General features: G+C 39.5%; 2 long non-coding RNA genes across 4 annotated transcripts in view; one reads left to right on the top strand and one right to left on the bottom strand.

The window, feature by feature from the left end:
* The window catches only part of LOC102483725 (uncharacterized), a 67712-nt gene extending 63557 nt beyond the window's left edge, over window positions 1-4155 (bottom strand). The window contains exons 1-3 of one of the 3 annotated variants that reach the window (XR_333810.1): window positions 4025-4155; window positions 1358-1560; window positions 699-804 (exon numbers count right to left, since the gene is read on the bottom strand). This is a non-coding gene — a long non-coding RNA (uncharacterized LOC102483725). Of the gene's footprint in view, window positions 1-698; window positions 805-1357; window positions 1561-3457; window positions 3731-4024 lie in introns of those variants that run through there. The other 2 variants (XR_001370003.2, XR_333809.1) reach the window with 2 other exon arrangements.
* The window catches only part of LOC102484251 (uncharacterized), a 163591-nt gene continuing 154219 nt past the window's right edge, over window positions 3749-13120 (top strand). The window contains exon 1 of the long non-coding RNA XR_333812.1: window positions 3749-3954. This is a non-coding gene — a long non-coding RNA (uncharacterized LOC102484251). The remainder of the gene's footprint in view (window positions 3955-13120) is intronic.

Genomic DNA, 13120 nt, shown 5'->3' with positions numbered 1-13120 from the left:
ATGGTTTAAGTCCTGGACCTGGTGGCTTAAAACTCATGCCAGGTGCATGTGCATGCATGCCCACAATCCCAAGAGGAGAATGGAGGAGAAGGGCTTGCAGTATGGCCATCTCTCCTGGAGAGTTATTTCTAGCTTTGTGTCTCTCTGTCTCTGTCTCTTTGGTGAGCACACGCACCCTACTGTAAAAAAATCTTTCTAAAAAAAGTAATTGCCATTTCTAGAGGAAGAAAAGGAGGATTTTTGTTTCTTTAAATTGCAGGTCAGAATCACACTAGTAACGAAGCCATAACAAGTTGAGCAATCAATCTTCAATAACAAGATATTTTCACTGGACACAGAGTACTTAGCTTTACCTGGCCTGCAGCATTTTACAGAGACTAGTAAGTTTCAGCTAATAATAAAAACAACTAACTGACATTTATATAGTACTATATAGCTTATATTTTCACAAGTCTCATGTAGTTGCATCGCCAGCATTTAATATACTTTTAAAAAGGAATAGCAAACACTTATCGAGTCTTACCATATGTCAGGCAATTACATACAACTCATTTAATTCATCATTTCATTAATCCCCAAGACAACCTATACTTCCTCCATTTAATAGATGAGAAAACTGAGACTCAAAAGAGTTAAATGACTCACCCAATCAATCATTAGTATGTGTCAGTCATTCTATTTCTTTACACCCACATTACCTGCAAATGGCTTTGGTTGCATTTCTTAGTAGTGAAGGATAAGTGGTGTCTTCAGCTTGGCACCAAGTGCTCTATGCACCATCAGTTCTGCAAGGTGCTAGGTGTTCTATGGAAAAAAAGGCTCTGAGGTCAAGTGGGCTTTTGAACTGCTTTGCTACTGGAAACTAAACATTTTATTTTTCCCATTTTATGAGAAGTTGCTTCTCAGGAGTCTCACATTTCCCCAAACACACTTTAGGGGATGCCGATCTAGGTTATCCTCCCATAGAAAGAACTCTAAAGACAGAGCTGGAAGATGAATTACTTTGGTCTCCTAGAGTCTGTTAACACTTTCCTCTTCCTATCACAGAAGATGTTTGAGAAAACACTGAAATAAAAGCAGCTTCACTTAGAAATTATGTATTAAGATCTTGTTGCCCAGAGCCATAGCCTACAGCTGTTGCCTTCCCCAGTTCCAACCCCAACTTCAGCTCTCTTCTAGAGCAGCTCTCAGTTTCTAACCCCTCACCACCGTAGCACCAGGAAGATGTGGACCTGAGAAGTAGAAGGCTTTGGGATCTAAGCCCATCTCCACTACCCTCAAGTACTGTGACTTGGGTTAAGTTATTCCTTTTGTGCTTCCACTTCAATTAACTATAAAATGGCAATAGTAATATTACCTTGGTATTAATATTGTCAGGATTAAGATTCTATAATAACACAGGGCCCACTTGGTGGTACAGTGGGTAATGCAGTGCTCAGGTGATGTTGAGTCCATATGGAAGATTGTGGGTTCCGTTCCCCAGTTGTCTACATACATCAGGCACATGCACCCATTATATTGGCTGGCTTGGAAGGCTGGTGAGGATCGTGGCATAAAACCCTGTAGAGAGTGTTTCTCTGTCACTTATTTTCATAAAAGAAAGAAACAAACAAAAAACAACAACAAACAAACAAACAAAAAAACTATACCAAAGCAACTGGTATGGAGTCTAGTACCAAGAGATGATATATAATTGTAGCTTTAGCTTTTCTGACAAACTAGAAATAGGGCCTTCAAAATAAAAGCTAATCTTTGCTATGGCTTTAATCCTGACATATAAAAAGGGTTTACTAAAGATTTGCTTTGCCTGTTCTCAGCAATATTTTATATTAGGCACAAATCTCCATAATGTCCCTCAATCAGAAAGTTAAAAACAAATAATGTTATTTTTCACACAAAAATATAGAACTATCATGAAGAGTCCTTATGGGAATTCTTTTGTATGTCCTTAGCATGGTATGTGATTCCAAATGAACTTAAGAAGACTATGAAATAGAACAACAATCCCTTCTGATTCCATAGCATGTCACCATTTATAAACACTTTCTTGCATGGGATCACAAGTGGGCATGTCATAGATATGATAGTCCTGATATCTCCTCAGCAACCCCAAAAGAACACTAAAGAGTTCTTGGTTCAACCCGGGCAATAGGAACCTCTCATTGCAAGGAAGGAGACCCATAACATTTCAGTAGGGCAGCCTATTCCATCCTCATTGCCAAATTTCACAGGTTCCTTCCATTGAAGTAAGATCTCATTTTTCCATGGTGCCTAGTCCTACCCTCAGGGACCACAGAAGAGACTAATTCTGTTCAGTAGCTGCCATGTGCTCCCCATGACTTCCTCTTCATTTGTAGACAGGGAGAACAAGGGCATCTTGCACAGAGATAGGTTTCCTTCTTGACTAACTATACTACCTTGAATACCTTTATGTATATAGGAGGAATTTTTCTAAAACCACAGAAACGTTCCTGGCTCTTCTTGATCCTTATGGCCCATCAAATGAAGCCAAATTCCTTGGCAAGGCCTTCACAATGTAGTCACCACCTGTCTTCCAGGTTACTCTCTCTGGCCCTCTTTGCCTCCTATCAGCCCTTACTGATATAAGTAGATCCTGTCTCTTCTCAGCTATGTATTTTTTCTAAGGCATATATCACTTGATACATTAGTGTCTTGCTTAGGTTGTTTTCTTTGATAAGACTATTCTGCCCCCCCTCTCCTCCAGGCACACTCTTATTCATTTTTTTCCCCCTAACCCTAACCCTACTTCTATTCATTTTTAAGGCTTGGCTTAAATTTCACTTTGGTCAACTACCAGACAGTTATCTACTTCCTTCTGTATAGTAGAATAGTATATGCACATGTCACACAAGTCTAAGTCTGTAACACTGTAATATAGTCATTTGGTTAATAAGTGGTCTGTCCCACTAGACTCTGAGAGCCTAGTAGGTATGGACAATAACTTAGTTATCTTGGTGTCCCTAAGTACTTAGTACAGAATCTGGGACAACTGGATAGCTACTCTATAAATGTTCGTTAAATGTGTGAATGAAAAGCAATGGAGCGGGACCAGCAGTTAGCCTAATGGCTATGTCGCTGGACTCCCATGTAGTCCATGGTGGTTGGCTTAAACTCACGCCGCGGGTATGTGCGTGCATGCCCAAGATCCTGAGAGGAGAATAGAGAAGGGATTGTGGCGTGGTCGTCCCCCCTGGGGGGTGATTTCTCGCTTTATGTCTCTCTGTCTCTGTGTGGCGAGCACAAGCGCCCTATAGCAAAAAATCCTCTAAAAAAAAAAAAAAAAAGAAAGAAAGAAAAGAAAAGAAAAAAGAAAAAAGCAATGGAGCGAAACATCTTCAGTTGAAGGACGAATTAACCGGGGCCTGGTTGGAGTCAGGAGCGTCTGACGACCTGAGACTACAGTTCTGAGCGGAGTCACTGGGCCTGGGATAAATACCTCAGGAATCCGGGAACATCAGGCGCAGCTATGGGGCAAAGCGGGCCACGATGGGAAGGGTGACTGTGCCGGTGCCCCTGTCCTTGGGGTCTGGAAGGCCGCGGAGGGCCCGGGGGCTGCTGGAGCGCTGGTGGAGCGGATCTGCCAAGGTACGGAAGCCAGGGGCTCGGAGTCCCTGAAGTGAGTACTCGTGCGGAGTCCCCAGGACCCGCCAGGCCGGGCCGAGGCCTAGGCTGACAGGGGCAGACCGCGCGGCCGGCCAGGAGGGGGCGGGCTGCCGGTTCCCGCGCCGCGGCTCCCTCTAGGGGGCGCCCTGCGCCGTCTCCGCGGGCGCCGACCCCAGCGAGCTCCTCCCGGCCGCCTCGGCCGCCTCAGAAGGCGCCTAACGGCCCAATTAAGTGATCCCAGACTGAAACCGCGCCAGCTGCCGCGGAACAAAGCGGGTTTTCAGGGACCTCGGTCCCCTGAGGAAATCAGGACAAAGCCGTTCACTAGAAGTATGTAAATAAACTTTCGGCCTCGATGAATAGGCGTCGCTCCGAGGGGCCAGGCTGGGGGATTTGTTACCTTGGGGGTGGCTGTGGAATTTTCTCTCCTGGGGACTTTAACAGCAGGTGACATTTTTATCTGTCTGGAGTCGCTGAGCTGTGAGCCATCCTGCACGCGGGGAGCGGGTGGCGGCCAGGAGAGATTAGCCCACCCTCAGCTATGGAAACGGCCTCCCCGTGGTGAGGGGAATCGCGTGTGATCCATAGATAGGTACCACGGGCACGTCTTCCTTCGCTTGGCCACAGAGGCACACCTTGTTTTCTGTGATGACTCAGAGCTCCTGAGATACGACATGCTAAATGAGCCCCTTAAACTGTACCCAAAATAGTAAGAATTCCGGAAGATGAAAGGATAGATAGAAACCCAAAAAATGACTTTCATCCTGTAGGCTAAAAACAACTTTTAGAAAGCCGAAATTAGTAAACTTATAAACAGGTCGTTAAAATAACAACCTGTTGTTAATATATTTAATGTGAGAGGCACCATGTATATAATAGCAAATTAGCTCAGATCTTATAAACTCTGCCGCTTACTAGCTGTGTGATCTTGGCCAAGTGTCTTAATCTCTCTGTTCTTCCATACCTTGTATAAGGACGGGGGACATAACAGTTTCTACTTCATATGGGTAGTATAAGTATTAAATGAGTTCCTTTAGCTAAAGCATTTAGTGCAGAGCCTGCTATGTGAATTCTACTGAATAAAAATATTTTAGCTGTTAAAATTTTTCCTAAATATCCATATAAACTATATTTCTAGTTACTGTGTAGCCAAATTCTGTTTGAATGCATTAAAAATATAAAATGTCAAATGTTTTAGAGATATGCACACTGAGTAAAAATCACTAACCAGATAATTAGCATAATTGGTAAGCATTGTATTAAAAAAAATCCAACTCCTTCAAATGAATTTTGGAACTTTGTATCCCATTCCTTTCCTTCTTGCCTGTGCATTTCAGTGTGTTTGGGATATTATCGTCCTGGAGGTATTATATACTCCTTTTTCCCTTTAGTCCTTTTTTTCCCCAGTTGTCTGTTCTATCTTGGAATCCTTCACTCCCGTCACATGCTTCTTTGCTTATTAAAATCTCACCCATCCTTCAAGATCCCCTAAAATCATACTTCTTCGCACATTTTCCAGGGAGCCTTCCAAGATGTCTTTAGGAAAGTGATCTTCTTTTCCTTTATTTCAAATAATCATTTATATCTTATTTAGGGTACTTATCACTCTCTTATTGTTTAATTTATTTGTGCATTTATCTAACTTTTCTTACTAGATGAAAACATTTGTATCTTTCCTATCCTCTAGCAGAAAGCCTTCTGTATCATAAATGCTCGAAGCCATTTATTGAGACTGAAGTCAAGTCTACAATCTATTGTTTGCTATTAAAAAACTTCCATTCTTGGGACGTCAAGATTGAGTACAATCTTGTACATTTCTGGTAGCAGGCATTAGTAGGAGACTGAACACAATTTCTATTCTCATGTAGCAAAATGTGTGCTCCCTGGAAAGGGAAGAACCCTTTGTCCTGGGCTCTAAATACAACTGGTACCATATTCTGGAAAACATTTTTCAACATTGACATTGACTAAGTAGGATATAGTCATAGAATAGTGTCCTGGGCAATGCAGGCCTGCTCTAAATAAAGAGATGTAGGAACTGGGAATGTAAAGCCTGACTGAAGAAGGCTCTTATTGGCTTCAAATATTTGAAGAGTTGTCATGGTGATGATGAGGGGTTAGATTCTGAAATACTTTGGAGGACAAAACTGGGACCAGTGGGTGGAAATTACTAGGAGGCAGATTTCAGCTCAATATTAGAACATTCTAATAAATGTCACTATTTATCAGTGGAAGGAGCTGCCTGAAACAGTGATAAGCACCCCAAGTAAAGGTTTTGAACACAGGCTGAATAATCTCTTGGCTGTGGGAGGATTGGGTGGGAGGTTGGGCCTTAAGACTTCGAAAGCCCCTTCCACCCCAAAGATTAATTGATTTTATGGAAATCTGTATTTGAGCAAAGGGTGGTAGGATAAATATGTTGCTTTTGGTGCATTTTGAATGCTGACAGGGTTGGGATGGGGGAAAAAAAGTCTGTAGCTTATTTTGTTGCTTTTCCCAAAGAAAAGGATATAAGCTTTCATTTAGGGATTTTATAAAATCCATTTAGTTTGATTTTCTTGTCTCATGGTTTAAGTGCAAGGAGAAACTAGCTGAGTTTTCTACTTGGTGACAGGCTAAACTGCGTTTGCACAAATTGTTTCCTGTGAATCTTATTTTCAAGTTCATATTTATAGGCTGCACTTGATACCAGGGCTGTATTTTCTATGCCTTGATAATTAGTGCAAGGATGTTCTTGCCTGCATGTTGGGGGAGGGAGGAGCTATTTGTAATCTTGAACTAACTGAAATTTCCTTAGTGACTGGAATAGTTTCCACACACTTTCTACACTCCTGTGGATAATGACATTGCTAACCTGCTGCCATACTGTTAATGTAGTCATGTGTTTTAGGACAAGCAAAGGACGCAGAATGTTGGCTCAAGAAGTCCGTTCATTACCTTTTCCTCTGTCTCTCCCAGATAGAACCGTTTTTCCTGTTATTGACATGAAGACCATGTTTGCACTTTGAAAGTAATTAGTAATGGATTCCTTTGCATTTTTTCTGTACTGCTTGCTGCTTATAGTTACACCATCTGATGCAGAGCTTGCATTTTTATACCTAGTATTGACTAAGTCATTTTTATCAATGGTTTGTATGTTCCGACTATAACCTTACCACTAAACAATCTATATTAGCTCTCTTCGTGTTCACCAGGTTACTGGAAAAATGGAAAACATTTCCTAATTCTGATCTAAAGGAAAACAATGTCTGGCCTCTACCCCCGCAACTCTGCACTAGATCTAGGTTCCCTCTCGGATTGAGTTTGTTAAGGATAGTAAGATTATTCTGGATAGTCTGGGGGGTCTCAGAACAATTGGAAACAGGAGTTAGATTTAATTAAATTTAAACACAAAATAAACAATTCATAAGTAGAGGGGTGTTCTCTTTGGTTTTCACCTGTAAAAATTGCATCAAAGTGGCATAACTGCCCTCACACACTTAGTTTGGGAAAGGTTTTCTCCTTAGCAGTGTCTGATTTAATTAACCTGAAGGGCCCCAAATGGAATTCCGTTAATTTAAGGTACAAGGGGGGCTATTATACACGATATATATTAATAATATTTGTATCATTTTGTGTTAGATTCTGAAGCTGCTTTCCTTAAAATAATTGCTGAATTTTACAAAAAGAGCCTCTGAAAAAATAAAAACACCTCAGGCTCTAACCTGGAAGGGAAGTTTCTGAGAAAGAAGGAGATCCTTTTGTAATCGTTCATATATTATAGCTCTCTGTTCCTGCTATAGTTGGGGGTTTTGGTCCTTTCTTCAAATTCACTAATAACAGAAATAAGAAGAAGGAGTGCTTGATGCACAAAACAATCAAAATTTGCACAAACAAAATTTGCTGCAAAAATAGTCTCAATTTTCTTGTTCTTTCTTAGAATCAGGAATAGCCAGATAACACCTCTCTATGCTTATATTTTGTGCTGTTCTCAGTGTTTTATTTTGGACATAATTGGTTTCACATACCACCAGATAGAGCAGAGGGAGAAATAATTTCCCCAGGAGGTCTCCCAGCTATTAGGGTATTACTATAGAAACAGTCTGTCAGCACTGACATTCTCCCACATCAAAATTTGTTTATGTATAAAATGAACTATATAAAACCATCCTGATGGCACTTTTCCCCCTCTTCTAGATGAGTCATTGTCTAGTTTGGATTTGATGCCATGCTTACAACTATTTACTCAACGAAATAAAAGTTGATTTTTAAAAGTACATCTGCGGTATGTACTATTGCAAACCTGCATGCAGAGTGCCTTGAGCCTCCTGCTCAGTCTCTGCAAAGCGATCAGAAATACCACCTTATTTTATCAGTGTCAGACTGATCATGTTACCTAACTTCACTTAGATTTTTATGAGCAGAGTTGGAAGCCCATCATCTCTAACTTTAATCCGTAGAGGTCAGGTTATTTTTCTCATAGTGAGTGAGGAGTGGTTTGGGAGGACATGCTGTCATCTTTAGAATAAAATCCCTAAGGCTTTAGAAACTCTTGGTTTAGATATTAAGTTCAGATTTATGTGCTTGGTAAATCACTTGGTTTCCAAGTGTCAAAGTGGTTTTAATAACCCTAAGTAAAGGGGAAACTCAGAATGAAACTTTAAAAAAAAAATGTAGAGCAGAAAGGGGAATGATGATTTCCACAATTTAATTTACAAAAATCAAAGATGTTGCTTACTAAAAATGCCTGGTGGCAGTATTCCTTGTTTGCATAGATATTTTAATTTCAGTGATTTCTCGTAATCTATTTAGCTCAGAATCATATTTTTAGTAATGGATTCTGCTGATCTCAGAGAATGCTTCCCTCTGAAATAACCAATGTGCTTGAAACTTGATAACCCCACCACTCTTTGATTGTCATTGACAAAGAGAACATAGAGCTAAATACACTGTATACTATACTTGCACTTTATTTATTCCAAGTTTTGTCTATTTATGTTCAATTCAACATATCTGAAAGTGAATTTTTCTAACTTCCATTTTTAAAGAATTATTTATTTATTTTAATTAATTTATTTAATTTGACCAGAGAGAGAGAAAGTGAGAAGTAAGTTGCCAGGTCCAGGATTCAAACTGCAGGTAGTCAAATGGGAGTCCAGCGCCTTAACCTCCATGCCACCTGCAAACCCCAAACTTCTATTTTTTAAAAAATCCCCATCATCTGCTAGGAAGTTGACACTATTCATGTCTCATTGATTCTGTATATCCTATGGCTATTTGCTAAGAGAAACTGTCCACCAGTTGCCATGTGTTAACTTCTCTAGTCAAATTCTGAATTACTTATTGCTTGGGGAGGTGCACAGAGTTTCAAGGTAAACAACCAGGATGTCAAAGTTAAGACTTAAGACTTATTCTTTATGTAGAGCGTAACACCATGGAATACATTTCCATTTTATGGTAATTTTCTCAGTATATTATTGAACCATTTTCCCTTCTTCTCTGATACATGCATGGAGCTCAATCATGATCCTGTCCTGTTACACAGGGCAAAATGTTATGGGTTTTCTGTATTTTTAGGAATTCCTTTGTAGGACATGGGAGTGGGCCAAGAAAGTTTTCTCAGCCTCTTGGCTGATGCCCAGCCAGAAAAAGAAAGAAAGAGAGAAAAAAGCCTCTTCCTGGATTCCCTCCTCCTTCAGGGACTGTTGACTTCTGTCTCTTTTATCCCTATTTCACACATTCGTTTTCTTGATTCTATTTCCAGGGGTTGACCTCTGTTCATCTAGAAGGGCTTTAGTTGAAGATTCTGTCTCCCCCTTCCCTGTCCCACTTCACATCTTTCCACAGCGCTCCCCAGGAAAATTCTTATTAGGGGATGTACTTTCTCTGTTTCCTAATGAGAACATGCAGAGCTCTTGCAGGTTTGTATGGTCCTTCGGGGGCTTCTTCAGGGTTTCCCAGCTCTCTACCACAAGATTGCTGTCTTTGCTGCTTTCTTCCTAAGACTACGTACTCTTCAGGGTAAGGCTGCAGGGGTAAAGGAGGGGGTGATTCCTTACCATAGGTGTGCTCTCATTTCCTCCCTCCCTGCTTCCCTCTTGCTATTTTCCTTTCCCTTTCTTTAATAGCTGGAGGAATTCACAAACTTCTCTAGTGAGTCCCTACCTTGCCTCTCTGGGAAGGCTGTCCTTCCTCTCTAGGTTTAAATTGTTCTTTCTTTGGATTCCTTCCTTGGGTTTCAGATCACGATCCTCTTTAGGCCTTATACTTTGATGATTCCTTATACATTTTTATGGTTCTTTCCTCTGATCTTCCTTTTGTATATGGTCTTCAAGGGCTGCATGCTCAGCTATCTTCTCTGCCTTTTTTCTGGGCAGTCTTTTACTACAGGCATGAATCTTTCTCTTTAGTGAAGATTTCTCTGATACATATCCAATTCCTTGTTCTCTACTAAACTACAGACCTGTGTTTCAGGTTGCTTGTCAGACATGCCACGAGTGAATTAAATTTGGAGAAGTTCAAAACTAAACTTTTTAGCTTCCTACCCAAAACTATTTTACCTTAATTCAATAGCTGGGATCCATTTCTCTTCTGAGAACCTGATAGTCATCCTGGCTCCTTCCCTATTTCTGACTTCTCTATTCTGGCAATCTCCAGCTTCTGTCAATTCTACCTCCAAAGTTTTTATTTAAGTTTATTTTTATTTAAAAAAAAAATCTTTCCTTATCCTACTGTGCTCTTCTAGTTTAGACACAATGAGCTTTGGACTGAACTATTATGGTATCCTCTTCCTTGACTTAGCATCCTCTTGTCCACTCTTATGCTCTGACCAGAATAACTTTTTAACAAAAAGTAGACCAAACTAATTACACCATTCAGAAATTTTCAGTAGCTCTTTATTGCTTACAATACTTCTTTCCAAACTACTTTTGACCTTGCAGTATAAACTTTTAAGCTTTGCTTAATATATGCCTGTTCACTTATTGGCTATATGTGTACTATTATAATAAAGAATATGTCAATAATAATAGTAATAACCAATGTTTATTGAGGTCTTTCCTTTATCCTGAGCACTGTAAATGCACTTAAACAAATATACTATTACTTTGTTTATTCAAATTTATTTACTCTTTAATCATCACAATATAAATAAACATAATGGAAATAAAAAGGGATCTGTGAAAGGTGAAGTAAATTAATTTATTTAGAAATGGTATAAGAACTTTTCTACTCTTTCTTAGTATCTTGCTAACAATGATGATGTCATTATTATACTGGCATTCTATATATTTTACTTTTATTTTATTTATTTTATTTTATATGTTGCCCATATTCCTCTGTTAGAAGCTAAACTCCATGAAGCAGGGATGTAGCTATTTTTTTCTACGGGTCATTCTAGCTATTTTCCACAGGTAATTCCCTGGTATCTGGAGTAGTTCCAGGTAGATAATAGGTGCTCAATGGATACTTGTTATAATGAACAGCTGATATATTAACATGTAGTATTCACTTAGAATAAGAGTTATTCTTTTTTTAAAAAGACTTGCCAGAGGGGGACCAGCAGTTAGCCTAATGGCTATGTCGCTGGACTCCCATGTAGTTGATTGCGGTTCGAGTCCCGGACCCGGTGACTTAAACTCACGCTGAGCACGTGTGCATGCGAGCACAAGATCCCAAGAGGAGAATGGAGGAGAAGGGATTGCGGCATGGCCATCCTCCCTAGGGGTTGATTTCTCACTTTCTATCTCTCTGTCTCTCTCTGTCTTTCTGGTGAGTGCAACACCCACCAAAAAAAAAAAAAAAAAAAAAAAAACTCCAAAAAAAACTTGCCAGAGGGTGTGTGCACTCCCCAGAGAGTGACATAGGGTACAGAGAAAAAGAGGGAGAGAGAGAGGAAAGAACCTCCCCCCCCCCAGGAGAATGGTCCTACCACGATCCCTTTTCCTGCATTTCTCCTTTCAGGATTTTAGACATGCATGCACACATGCCCAGTGTGTTTTTCAAGCCTCTAGAGTTGGGACTTGAACTGCGTAGTTGCCCATTTGGGATCTGGCTGCTTTAGTAGATACATACTCTTTTCATGTAGTCTACTTGGTCATTCTAATTTTGGGAATACTGTGTTTTTGTCAGCTATGACTAAATATTTTTACTTTATAATGATAAGAGCTCATCATAGGTTAGAGAGAATGCCGGTAGCTTAAATGTGAGGGAATGCTAGAAAGGAGAGAACTGAAGTATAAATGCTTCCCAAATCTTTAGGTAACACCATGTTTATCCAATGCAGATTCCAAGCACCTCATCTGAGATTAGGGGAAAATAAAAAAATGGTATTTCAAAGTTTACTGTTTGCCTGCTAAAACAAAAATCAATACTACTTTTAGGAATATAAGAGAATCCAGGGACTCTCCAATGTATCATTCATAATGTTCGAGGTACAAGCCAAAATTTTTAGATGTTTGAAGGAACAGAAAGACGAATCTCAAACTTAAGAAACAAAATCAATCAATGCAGACTGACCCCAAAGTAGAATCAACGTACATATTGTAACTATACTTAAAGACAGAAAAGAAATATGGTTATGATTAATGACAAAATAGATAACTCACACAGAGAAATGATACTTTAAAATGCCACATGAAATTCTTGAACCAAAAAATAGAGTAAAATATTAACTGAGTTTAGCAGCAGATTTGAAATAAGTGTTGGTGACTTTGACAATAGATAAGTGAAATTATCCAGTCTGAGTGTCAGAGCAAAAAGCCTGAAGAAATTAACAGAGCTTTAGGGAACCATGGGAAAAATAGGTATTTTTATAGACTATATAAATTATGTATTTGTAAAATATGTAACTATTTGTAATTGGAGTCCTAGGAGAAGAAGACAAATACTGAGACAAAAATTTCGAAGAAGTAATGACTAAAAATTTTTTAACATTTGTCGAAAGATGTAAATTCACCAATTCAAGAATCTCAGTGACTCTCAAATAGGATAAATACAAAGAACACTGGAACTAAACACATCAAACTCAAGTTAGTGAAAACCAAAGATGAATAGAAAATCTTGAAAGCTGTGAGAGAAAATGACACATTACATACAGAGGAGTGACTGCTGGCTCTTCTTATTAGAAAGAACAGAGGCCAGAAGACAGAGGAATGACAATTTTAAATTGATGAAAGTAAAAACAGACTGTCAACTGGAAATTCTATGTCTATAAAAAATAAAAACCTTTAAAGAGCCAGATAGTGGTGTAGCAGTGGTAAAATGTGATGCTCTGGGAGACAGACCCACATAGTTATTTTGCCAGTTTGTGTCCAGAGACTTTCTACAGTGTGCCAGGTACAGGTATGCCCATGACTGAGGTGGCTGAACCTGGGGGTGGATCATGGCATCAGGATCCTGTGGCATGCTGTACCTGTGTCTCTGTCTTTTCTCCCTCTCCCTCATGGAATAAATAAACTTTTGAAATCCTTCAGAAATAGAAAATATAAACAGAAACTTACAGAAAATAGTAGGGAAA

The sequence above is a fragment of the Tupaia chinensis genome, unplaced genomic scaffold (assembly GCF_000334495.1).
Source record: "Tupaia chinensis unplaced genomic scaffold, TupChi_1.0 Scaffold000097_1, whole genome shotgun sequence".
Lineage (NCBI taxonomy): Eukaryota > Metazoa > Chordata > Mammalia > Scandentia > Tupaiidae > Tupaia > Tupaia belangeri.
Note: the sequence above shows the minus strand (reverse complement) of the source record. Positions and strands in the feature narration are given on the sequence as shown.